This window comes from Chiloscyllium plagiosum, unplaced genomic scaffold, assembly GCF_037043375.1.
Source record: "Chiloscyllium plagiosum isolate Xiang-an unplaced genomic scaffold, Cpla_swu_hap1 HiC_scaffold_18, whole genome shotgun sequence".
Classification (NCBI taxonomy): domain Eukaryota; kingdom Metazoa; phylum Chordata; class Chondrichthyes; order Orectolobiformes; family Hemiscylliidae; genus Chiloscyllium; species Chiloscyllium plagiosum.
The window spans coordinates 104,359,910-104,369,505 of NW_028270156.1; the positions used below are offsets into that span (position 1 = coordinate 104,359,910).

A 9,596-nucleotide genomic window follows, 5' to 3' on the forward strand; every position below is an offset into this window, starting at 1 on the left:
TGTAGGGGCTGGTATTCTCATCTTACACGCGGTAGTTGAGTGTGCAATTCTCTATTGTGGAAAAGCGGAGTGTTTTGGAGCAGAAAGATGTGAAGTTCGGATGCTTCTGGAGTTCTTGTTGAAACGTTCGGTGACTCGAGGAAGATGGTTTGCAGACTTTTCCTCACCTGTCTGGGTGACATTCTCAGCGCTGCAGAGGTTCATGTGAAGCGCTGCTCTCATGTTTTGTTACGAATTCATTTGGTTTCATTCTCACTGCTTCCGTTTGTTGGGATTGCAGATTGGGTCCAACGGATGGAATCCGTAGATGAGTGACCTGCTTCCAGGAATTGTCTGGCTGTCTTCTGCTTGCCCTGTCCTATTATTGTTGTGCTATTCTAGTCGAATGTGTGGCCCTTGCCGTTTGTACGTATTGCTACTAGGGACTGCTGGACTGACGCCCACACAAATTCTTTGCCAAGAACCAATATCCACACACCTTCATTCGCAGATGCATGGCACACAAAGTTCGCAGCGAGGATATGCTTTGATGTAATTTTTAAATCATGCTTCCCTGTATTAAAAACAAATTCTGGAAAACGATATCCAGGCTCTTCTGAACACTCGGACTTATGACAGCACAAAAACCGAGAGCCTCATTCAGACAACAACTCACGAGAAAACAAGGCCCAATCCGCATCATGTGCAGGTCAAACGTGGTTGACGAGATTCCATGACTGCACGAAACACGACATAGGAGAAAGAGGCTGACAACTAGAGTGCTGCATTCGTAATTTCACCTGGACTGTAAACGCCTCGGACAGCTGTTCCTTGCAGTTATGCACAGAATATTGAATGTCTCTGATTCCAGGGCTTGGACCTCGGATGATATGACCGTCTGCAGCACTGGCTACTTCTTTGTGTGAGGTAACTCCTGATGGAACACATGTAACACTCTATTGCTCATTGAGAAATACATCCAAAATAGGAGTTCATAGCAGCATTTCTGTTGTCATTCTGGTGCTGTCCCTGACATGCCCTGTGGCACTGCACTTATTCTGTGTTTCCTGAGGGTTCAGCACATGCTTCCACGATCGTATTATGGGCAGTAATCTGCATTTTCGCTTCAATAACGGGTGTGTGAAGTGGAGGTCCACCATTCTCGATTCTATTTTTCTCTTCTTATGCGCAACTGCAATACAGTAAAGGATCAATTAATATTGTAAGATGATATACAGAGGCCTGTGAAATACCGAAGTTTTAATGACATTTATGCAATGGTTAGCGATTACCTTGATTCAGGAAATAAGGATGTAAAGTCTGTTTGGCTGGAGTTGAGGAACAGTGAGGAATGAACTCACAAGCATGTGTGGTTTACAAGCCCACTCGCAGAAACCACAAAGCGAAATAAATCGTACAAGGAAAAAATATTGTGTGTGAGTAACAAAAATGGCAATAGTCATGCGTGATGTTAACTTCCCATCTAAAACTCTCGGTTCCATTATAAAAACGTTTGGAGAACCATAATCAAAAAAATCCCACATGTCCCATAAAACATCACGAGGGATATCTTGGTAATTGATTACTCTACTGGTGACTTAATTTTCCTATTTTCTTGGAAACCATCTCTTTAATTGTGAGCATCAGAAAAGGCTTTCTTTTGCCAGCAAGAAATAAATATGTGATTAAACTTTGTTCGTTTCATGTATAAGAACACTGAGACTCCTCTGCACTGCACATCGTTTGCGTTTCTATCGATTTTAAGAGTAGCGTGTCTTTTGATTCTTCCCAAAAAAGTATATGATCTCGCATTCCCGACATGAAACTGCATCTGCCAAGAATACTCCAATTGTTGACGGGAATCCTGAGGAACAGAATGTACATGTATTTGGAAAGACAAGGACTGATTCGGGACAGTTAACATGGCTTTGTGCGTGGGAAATCATGTCTCACAAATTTGATTGAGTTTTTTTGAAGAAGTAACAAAGAAGATTGATGAGGGCAGAGCAGTAAATGTGATCTATATGGACTTCAGTAAGGCGTTCAACAATGTTCCCCATGGGAGACTGATTGGCAAGGTTAGATCTCATGTAACAGCAGTGGACCTAACACCGATCCTTGTGGTCGGCCGCCAGTACCTGGACACCAAGAAGAACATGTTCCATCAACTAAAACACTGTTTTCTATTGGCAAGCCAATTACTGATCAAAGCTGCAATCTCTCCCACAATTCCAGTCCACCGCATTTTGTATAATAGCCTATTGTGGGGAAACTTATCGAACAACTTTCTGAAACCCATAAACATCACATCAACCGGTTTACTCTCATCTCCCTGTTTGGTCACTTTGTCAAAAAAATCAATACGATTCCTTAGGCGAGGCCTACCCATCACAAAACCGTGCTGACTGTCCCTGATCAGATTATTCTTTTCTAGATGGTCATAAATCCTATCTATAATAACCTTTTCCAACACGTTACCAGCAACTGCAGTGAGACTCACTGGTCTGTAATTACCAGGGTTGTCTCTACGACACTTTTTGAACACGGGAACAACGTATGCTATGCTCCATTCCACAGGCACTATTCCTGTAGACAACGATGATTTGACGATCGACGCCAAAGGCTCATCAATCTCTTCCCTTGCTTCCCAGAGGATACTAGGACAGATCCCATCCAGCCCAGGGGACTTGTCTGTTATCACACTCTGCAGTATTTCTATCACCTAATCCTTGTGAACCTCAATCTCTAGTACTCTGGACACAAGTATCTCAGTATCTTCCTCGCCAACATTTTCATTTTCTATAGGGAACACTGTCGAAAAATATTTATTTAGCGCTTCCCCAATCTCCTCTGACTCCACACACAACTTCCCATTATTATCCTTGATTGTCCCAAATTTAACTCTCGTCATTCTTTTAATCCTGACATACCTATGGAAAACCTTAGGGTTAACCCTGATCCTATCTGCCAACAACTTCTCATGTCTCCTCCTGGCTCTTCTCAGCTCTCGTTTTAGGTCTCTCCTGATATCGTCGGAACCCTCGAGCGCTCTAACTGAGTTTTCACATTTTGTCCTAACATAAGACTTCTTGTTCTTCTTGACCAGGGATTCCACTTCCTTAGTAAACCACGGCTCACGCGTTCTATATCTTCCTCCCTGCCTGACAGATACATACTTATCTAGGACACACAGGAGCTTTTCCTTGAATAAGCTCCACATTTTAATGTGCTCACCCCCTGCAGTTTCCTACCCCATTCTACGCTTCCTAAATCTTACCTAATCTTCCTAAATCTTGGGACTTGTGCCTCACAACACACTTCCCATTCAACAACCAGACATACGAACAAATCAACGGAACACCCATGGGCTCACCGATCTCGGGACTCATAGCAGAAGCAGTAATGCAAAGGTTAGAGCAGTCTTAACGCAAATTCAACCCAAACACTGGTTCAGATACGTGGATAACACCTTTGTAATCATTAAAAACACGGAAATAGAGAAAACACACAGGATCATCAACTCCACACTCACAGGAATCCGATTCACCAGAGAGGAAGAAAAGGGCAACCAACTCCCATTCCTAGACGTGATGGTACAGAGAACACCTAACGGAGAATTCACCACAAAGGTACACAGGAAAGCCACACACACAGACCAAGTCCTGAATTATGAGAGCAACCACCCCAACATACACAAACGAAGTTGCATCAAGACACTATTCAAAAGGGGCACAACACACTGCAGCACACCAGAACTGCAAAAAGAGGAAGAGGAACACCTATACAAGGTATTCGCCGAAAACGGATATCCTTGCAATTTTATCAACAGATGCCTAAGGGATAGACCACAGAATGAGGACATGCCACAACCCAAATGACTAGCCACACTAAAAACACATCAAGAACATCTCCGAACTGACAGCCAGACTACTGCGACCACTAGGACTCTTAACAGCACACAAACCAACAGCCACACTCAGACAACAGCTTACCAGAACTAAGCACCCGATACCCAACATGAGCAAAACTAATGTAGTATACAAAATCCCATGCAAGGACTGCACAAAACACTATATAGGACAAACAGGAAGACAGCTAACGATCCGCATCCAGGAACATCAACTAGCCACGAAACGAAGCGACCAACGATGCGTAGTCGCCACACACACAGACGACAAGCAACATGAATTCGAGTGGGACAACACTACTATTATAGGACAAGCCAAACAAAGAACAGCCAGGGAATTCCCAGAAGCATGGCACTCATCCAAAAACTCCATCAACAAACACATCGACTTGGACCCAATATACCAGCCACTGCAGCAGAGAGCTGAAACTGACAACAGGAAGCGGCAAGGACAGGCCACTATAAATGACGCAGGAAACAACACAGAAGCGCTTCACAGGAGGCTCCCAAGCACTGATGATGCTACCGAGACAGGGGACGAAACGTTTCCAACAAAAACTTCCAGCTCGGCGAACAGAAACACATCATTGTCTTGAGTGTTCCAGAGTTTTTCATTGTCCCAGAGTCCAGATGAAGTGTGCATTCCTCACGTACGTGAGAGAGAATGATTTCAATGTCAAAATCAGTTCCTGTCCCGAGAACATCAGAGTCAATGTCCCGTCCTCTACTCGGTCCGACAGTTCACACTTTTTCATTCTCCTCTGATTCCATTTCCCAAAGAGTTTGTCAAGATTTACAAAGCTGGAGCCTAAATTATATGGTTTGCTTCCTAAACATTTTTTCAACTGCCAACTGAAAATATTTTCACAGTACCTCTTCACAATCCTCTGGCTTGCACCATGTCCAGGGATGAGAAGTCCCGTTTGGTGGAGAGATTCCCGAGGCTGATAAGTTTCACTTTGGAACAAAAATGGTTAAGTGGCGATTTCCTGCGGTTGTTTCTAATGATGAAGAGGGAGCGGTGGGGAATGAGCACTTTGACGAGCAGGAGGAAGTGTTGCCAGTGACCCGAGTCAGAGAACAGTGGACAGGGATTAAAGGAATCGAATGAAAAGCAGCACTTCTGCTCAGGATGTTCAATAACAGCTGCAGAAACCCGATGTGTCGAGCAGTGTATCTGGAAAGAGAAACAGAGATAATGTTTTAAATATGGAACATTTCTGATGAAGAACTCGAGTTTCCCAAGTCTAATCAAATTACCGGCCTGGTTCACAAAATAGTTTTTCTGAACTTTGAGCGAAAAATGTACCAGCAGGAAAGCATTCATAACGTGGTCAGCAGGATTCGAACCTACGTGGGGAAACCCCAATGGATTTCTAATCCATCGCCTTAACCACTCGGCCATGACCACAGACAGCGGAGTCGGGTTGAGAATTGACCAAATCAGCCGTGATCTCATTGAAAGCTCTGGCTGACTTGATGAGCGAAATGCTTCCATCTCCTTTCATACCTTTGCTGTCATTTGTAAGGTGCGAGACACCAATGTAAAAGAAGAAAAGCACAAAGGTAGGAAAAGATATTTGCAGGCAAACTGAGTCAAAATTATTTATTGAAAGGAAAATCACACCTGGCAATTTGCCATATCTCTTTGCGAACATGACCAGCAGAAGTTAGCAAGGGAGCTATTGATCTGAGTATTCTCAGACCTGAAGCAAACAAAGTTTAGTGACATATTCATTTCTTTTTCTGGCGAACGAAATGATCTTTCCTGATGGTTACAATGAAAGAAATGGTTCCCAATAAAAGACAGAGATTAATTCGCATGTACATATATTTCAATGTGACACGATTCATTTTCAGTCCCTAATTACCCCAGAGATGGAGGAGGTGAGTTACTTTTCTTCACTCTTCAACTCCTCAGCACGGGGATACAAACATGAAACCGCTAGAGATGGAGTTCTTGAATTGGGAACCAGAGACACTGAAGAAACTAGGCAAAAGTGAGGACTGCAGATGCTGGAAACCTGACTTTAGATCAGAGTGATGCTGGAAAAGCACAGCAGGTCAGGCTGCATCCGAGGAGCAGGAGAATCGACGTTTCTGTTGCCAGTCATGCTCTGCTGCACAAACAATTTTCGTTTTTGGCTCAGATTTCCAGCACCTGCAGCTATTTGTTTTATGTTAACCTTCATAATGTTTTGGACAAAACCAATGACCTGCCAGCATCGGAAAATCGGCAGAAGTACTGGTACACCGATGTGTTTGCTGAACAATACAAACATTCCATGAGCGGGAATACGATCCGGGCCACGGTGCTGAGAGTACCGAATCCTCACAAGTAAATAACAAGACAAGGCGATAGATACTATCGTATTTGGTGTAAATAAAACACCCTGTCTGAACATTTTCGTTGCAGATTTTTTTCAAATTGTCTTCGAAGATTTACAAAGTGGGAAAAGGCCATTCCGCCCGTGTGCATTGCGGCTCATCAGAGAGCCATCTATACCAGTCGCAGTTTCGAACTTTGGCCCAAAGTCTCGTGTGTTCTAATGTTTCCAGGTCAAATGTCAATGAGGTTATCCTTTGTTCTTACATGGCACAATAATGGGACAGAGGTATGACACTTCCACAGCGAATTGTAACTCTTTTGAGGAACTCATGCTCATTTTCACCCACAGAAGGAGACACACCAGAAGATACCGCCAAACTGACGGAGGTGTCCGTTGTGGAGAGCTGGAATTTCAAATGGACAATAGGACAAATGCAAGCTTTACATGCGGAAGCACAGAGGCGATGTCCCGAGAGAACTTTACAGGGGAGCGTCAACATATACCACGGTTAAAACGAAATATTCCCCTGCGAGCCAGGTAGGACTCGAACCTAAAATCTTCTGATCCGAAGTCAGACGCGTTATCCATTACGCCACTGGCCCAAGAGACAAGCGTGCACTTGGCAGAATGTCGATATGTAATGCCATGGACTTTCACGGAATCAGAATTAAAAAGGTGAACAAGCAGCGAAGATAATCACCAACATTGCTTCACTTCGAAGTTTCCAATTTGTGAAGCAGTGCCTTTCACTGGCAAAGGAGAAACATTTGTCCTCAGCTGCCTGCTTCAGGGTCGCCTCCTTCTCTGCTGGAAGTTTCCATCGTTTTATTCACAGTCACGACGCGATTTCATGATCCACTCCAGTGAAAAAGTGTCATGGTGTCGTCCAAACAAGACTCTGCAGAAACTCGGCGAGAAACCTCTGGTCATTTCGAACTCAGGATGTGGAATTAGACGAGATGCGTGACACCTTTTATTGGCGCCGCCACTTCACTGAAATGAGCGGCTCAAAACGAGCCGTAGTTAGCATCAGCTTGATTTGTACCTTCCTGCAGTGCATTTGCTAAACAACATCAGATAGATCCCATCCGACCCAGCTTACTTATCTATTTTCACACTCTGCAGTATTTATAATATCTCTTTCTTGTGAACCTCAATCTCTTCTCGTCTAGACGCAAGTAGCTCTGTATCTTCCTCGCCAACATTTTCATTTTCTATAGCGAACACTGTCGAAAAATATTTATTTAGTGCTTCCCCTATCTCCTCTGACTCCACACACAACTTCCCATTATTATCCTTGATTGTCCCAAATTTAACTCTCGTCATTCTTTTATTCCTGACATACCTATGGAAAGCTTTAGGGTTAACCCTGATCCTATCTGACAACAACTTCTCATGTCTCCTCCTGGCTCTTCTCAGCTCTCATTTTAGGTCTCTCCTGATATCGTCGGAACTCTCGAGCGCTCTAACTGAGTTTTCACATTTTGTCCTAACATAAGACTTCTTGTTCTTCTTGACCAGGGATTCCACTTCCTTAGTAAACCACGGCTCACGCGTTCTATATCTTCCTCCCTGCCTGACAGGTACATACTTATCTAGGACACACAGGAACTTTTCCTTGAATACGCTCCACATTTTAATGTGCTCACCCCCTGCAGTTTCCTACCCCATTCTACGCCTCCTAAATCTTACCTCATTGCATCGTAATTTCCCTTCCACCAGCTGAAACTCTTGCTCCGTGGAGTACACCTATCCCTTTCAATCACGACAGTAAACCTGAGAGAATTGTGATCGCTGTCTCCAAAGTGCTCACCTACTTCCGAATCTAAAACCTGGCCAGGCTCGTTACCCAGTACTAAATCGAAAGTGGCTTCGTCCCTTGAAGGCATGTGTACGTACTGTGTCAGGAAGCCCTCCTGCACACACTGGGCAAAAAAATGACTCATCTATAGTACTCGTACTGTAGTGATCCCAGTAAATATTTGGATATTGTCTTGAGTGTTCCAGAGTTTTTCATTGTCCCAGAGTCCAGATGAAGTTTGCATTCCTCACGTACGTGAGCGAGAATGATTTCAATGTCTCAGATCAGTTCCTGTCCCGAGAACATCAGAGTCAATGTCCCGTCCTCTACTCGGTCCGACAGTTCACACTTCTTCATTCTCCTCTGATTCCATTTCCCAAAGAGTTTCTCAAGGTTTACAAAGCTGGAGCCTAAATTATATGGTTTGCTTCCTAAACATTTTTTCAACTGCCAACTGACAATATTTTCACAGTATCTCTTCACAATCCTCTGGCTTGCACCATATCCAGGGAAGGGATGAGAAGTCCCGTTTGGTGGAGAGATTCCCGAGGCTGATGAGTTTCACTTTGGAACAAAGATGGTTAAGTGGCGATTTCCTGCGGTTGTTTCTAATGATGGGAGAGGGAGCGGTGGGGAATGAGCACTTTGACGAGCAGGAGGAAGTGTTGCCACTGACCCGAGTCAGAGAACAGTGGACAGGGATTAAAGGAATCTAATGAAAAGCAGCACTTCTGCTCAGGACGTTCAATAACAGCTGCAGAAACCCGATGTGTCGAGCAGTGTATCTGGAAAGAGAAACAGAGATAATGATTAAAATATGGAACATTTCTGATGAAGAACTCGAGTTTCCCAAGTCTAATCAAATTACCGGCCTGGTTCACAAAATAGTTTTTCTGAACTTTGAGCGAAAATTATACCAGCAGGAAAGCATTCATAACGTAGTTAGCAGGATTCGAACCTACGCGTGGAAACCCCAATGGATTTCTAATCCATCGCCTTAACCACTCGGCCATGACTACAGACAGCTCCAGTGGGTTGAGCATTGACCAAATCAGCCGTAATCTCATTGAAAGCTGCCGTTGACTTGATGAGCGAAATGCTTCCATTCTCCTCTCCCACCTTTGCTGTGAATTGTAAGGTGCGAGACACCAACGTTAAGGAAGAAAAACACAAATTTAGGAAAAGATATTTGCAGCCAAACTGAGTCAAAATTATTGATTGAAAGGACAATCCCACTTTGGCAATTTGCTAGATCTCTTTGCAAACATGATCAGCAGAGCTGAACAAGAGAGGTATTGATCTGAGTGTTCTTGGACATGAAACAATCCAAGGTTAGTGACATATTCATTTCTTTTTCTCGCGAAGGAGCTGGTCTTTCCAGATGCTCACAATGAAAGAGATTTTTCCCAATAAAAGACGGCAAATAAGTCCCATCTAACGCTGACACCATCGTGAGGGCTGCTGTTTCACAATACCACAGAGTCAGGGTCAATTCCCGCCTCATGCAACTGAATGTGTGGAGTTTGCACATTCTCCCCGTGGCTGCGTGCACTTGCTCTGGTTTTCTCCCATAGTCCAA

General features: G+C 43.9%; 2 non-coding genes across 2 annotated transcripts; both read right to left on the minus strand.

The window, feature by feature from the left end:
- Positions 1-5,215: 5,215 nt before the first annotated feature.
- On the minus strand, positions 5,216-5,297 carry trnas-aga (transfer RNA serine (anticodon AGA)). Its single transcript has one exon. It is a non-coding gene; the product is annotated as a tRNA-Ser (tRNA).
- Positions 5,298-6,745: 1,448 nt separating this feature from the next.
- Positions 6,746-6,818, minus strand: trnar-ucg (transfer RNA arginine (anticodon UCG)). Its single transcript has one exon. It is a non-coding gene; the product is annotated as a tRNA-Arg (tRNA).
- Between the last annotated feature and the right edge of the window lie 2,778 nt (positions 6,819-9,596).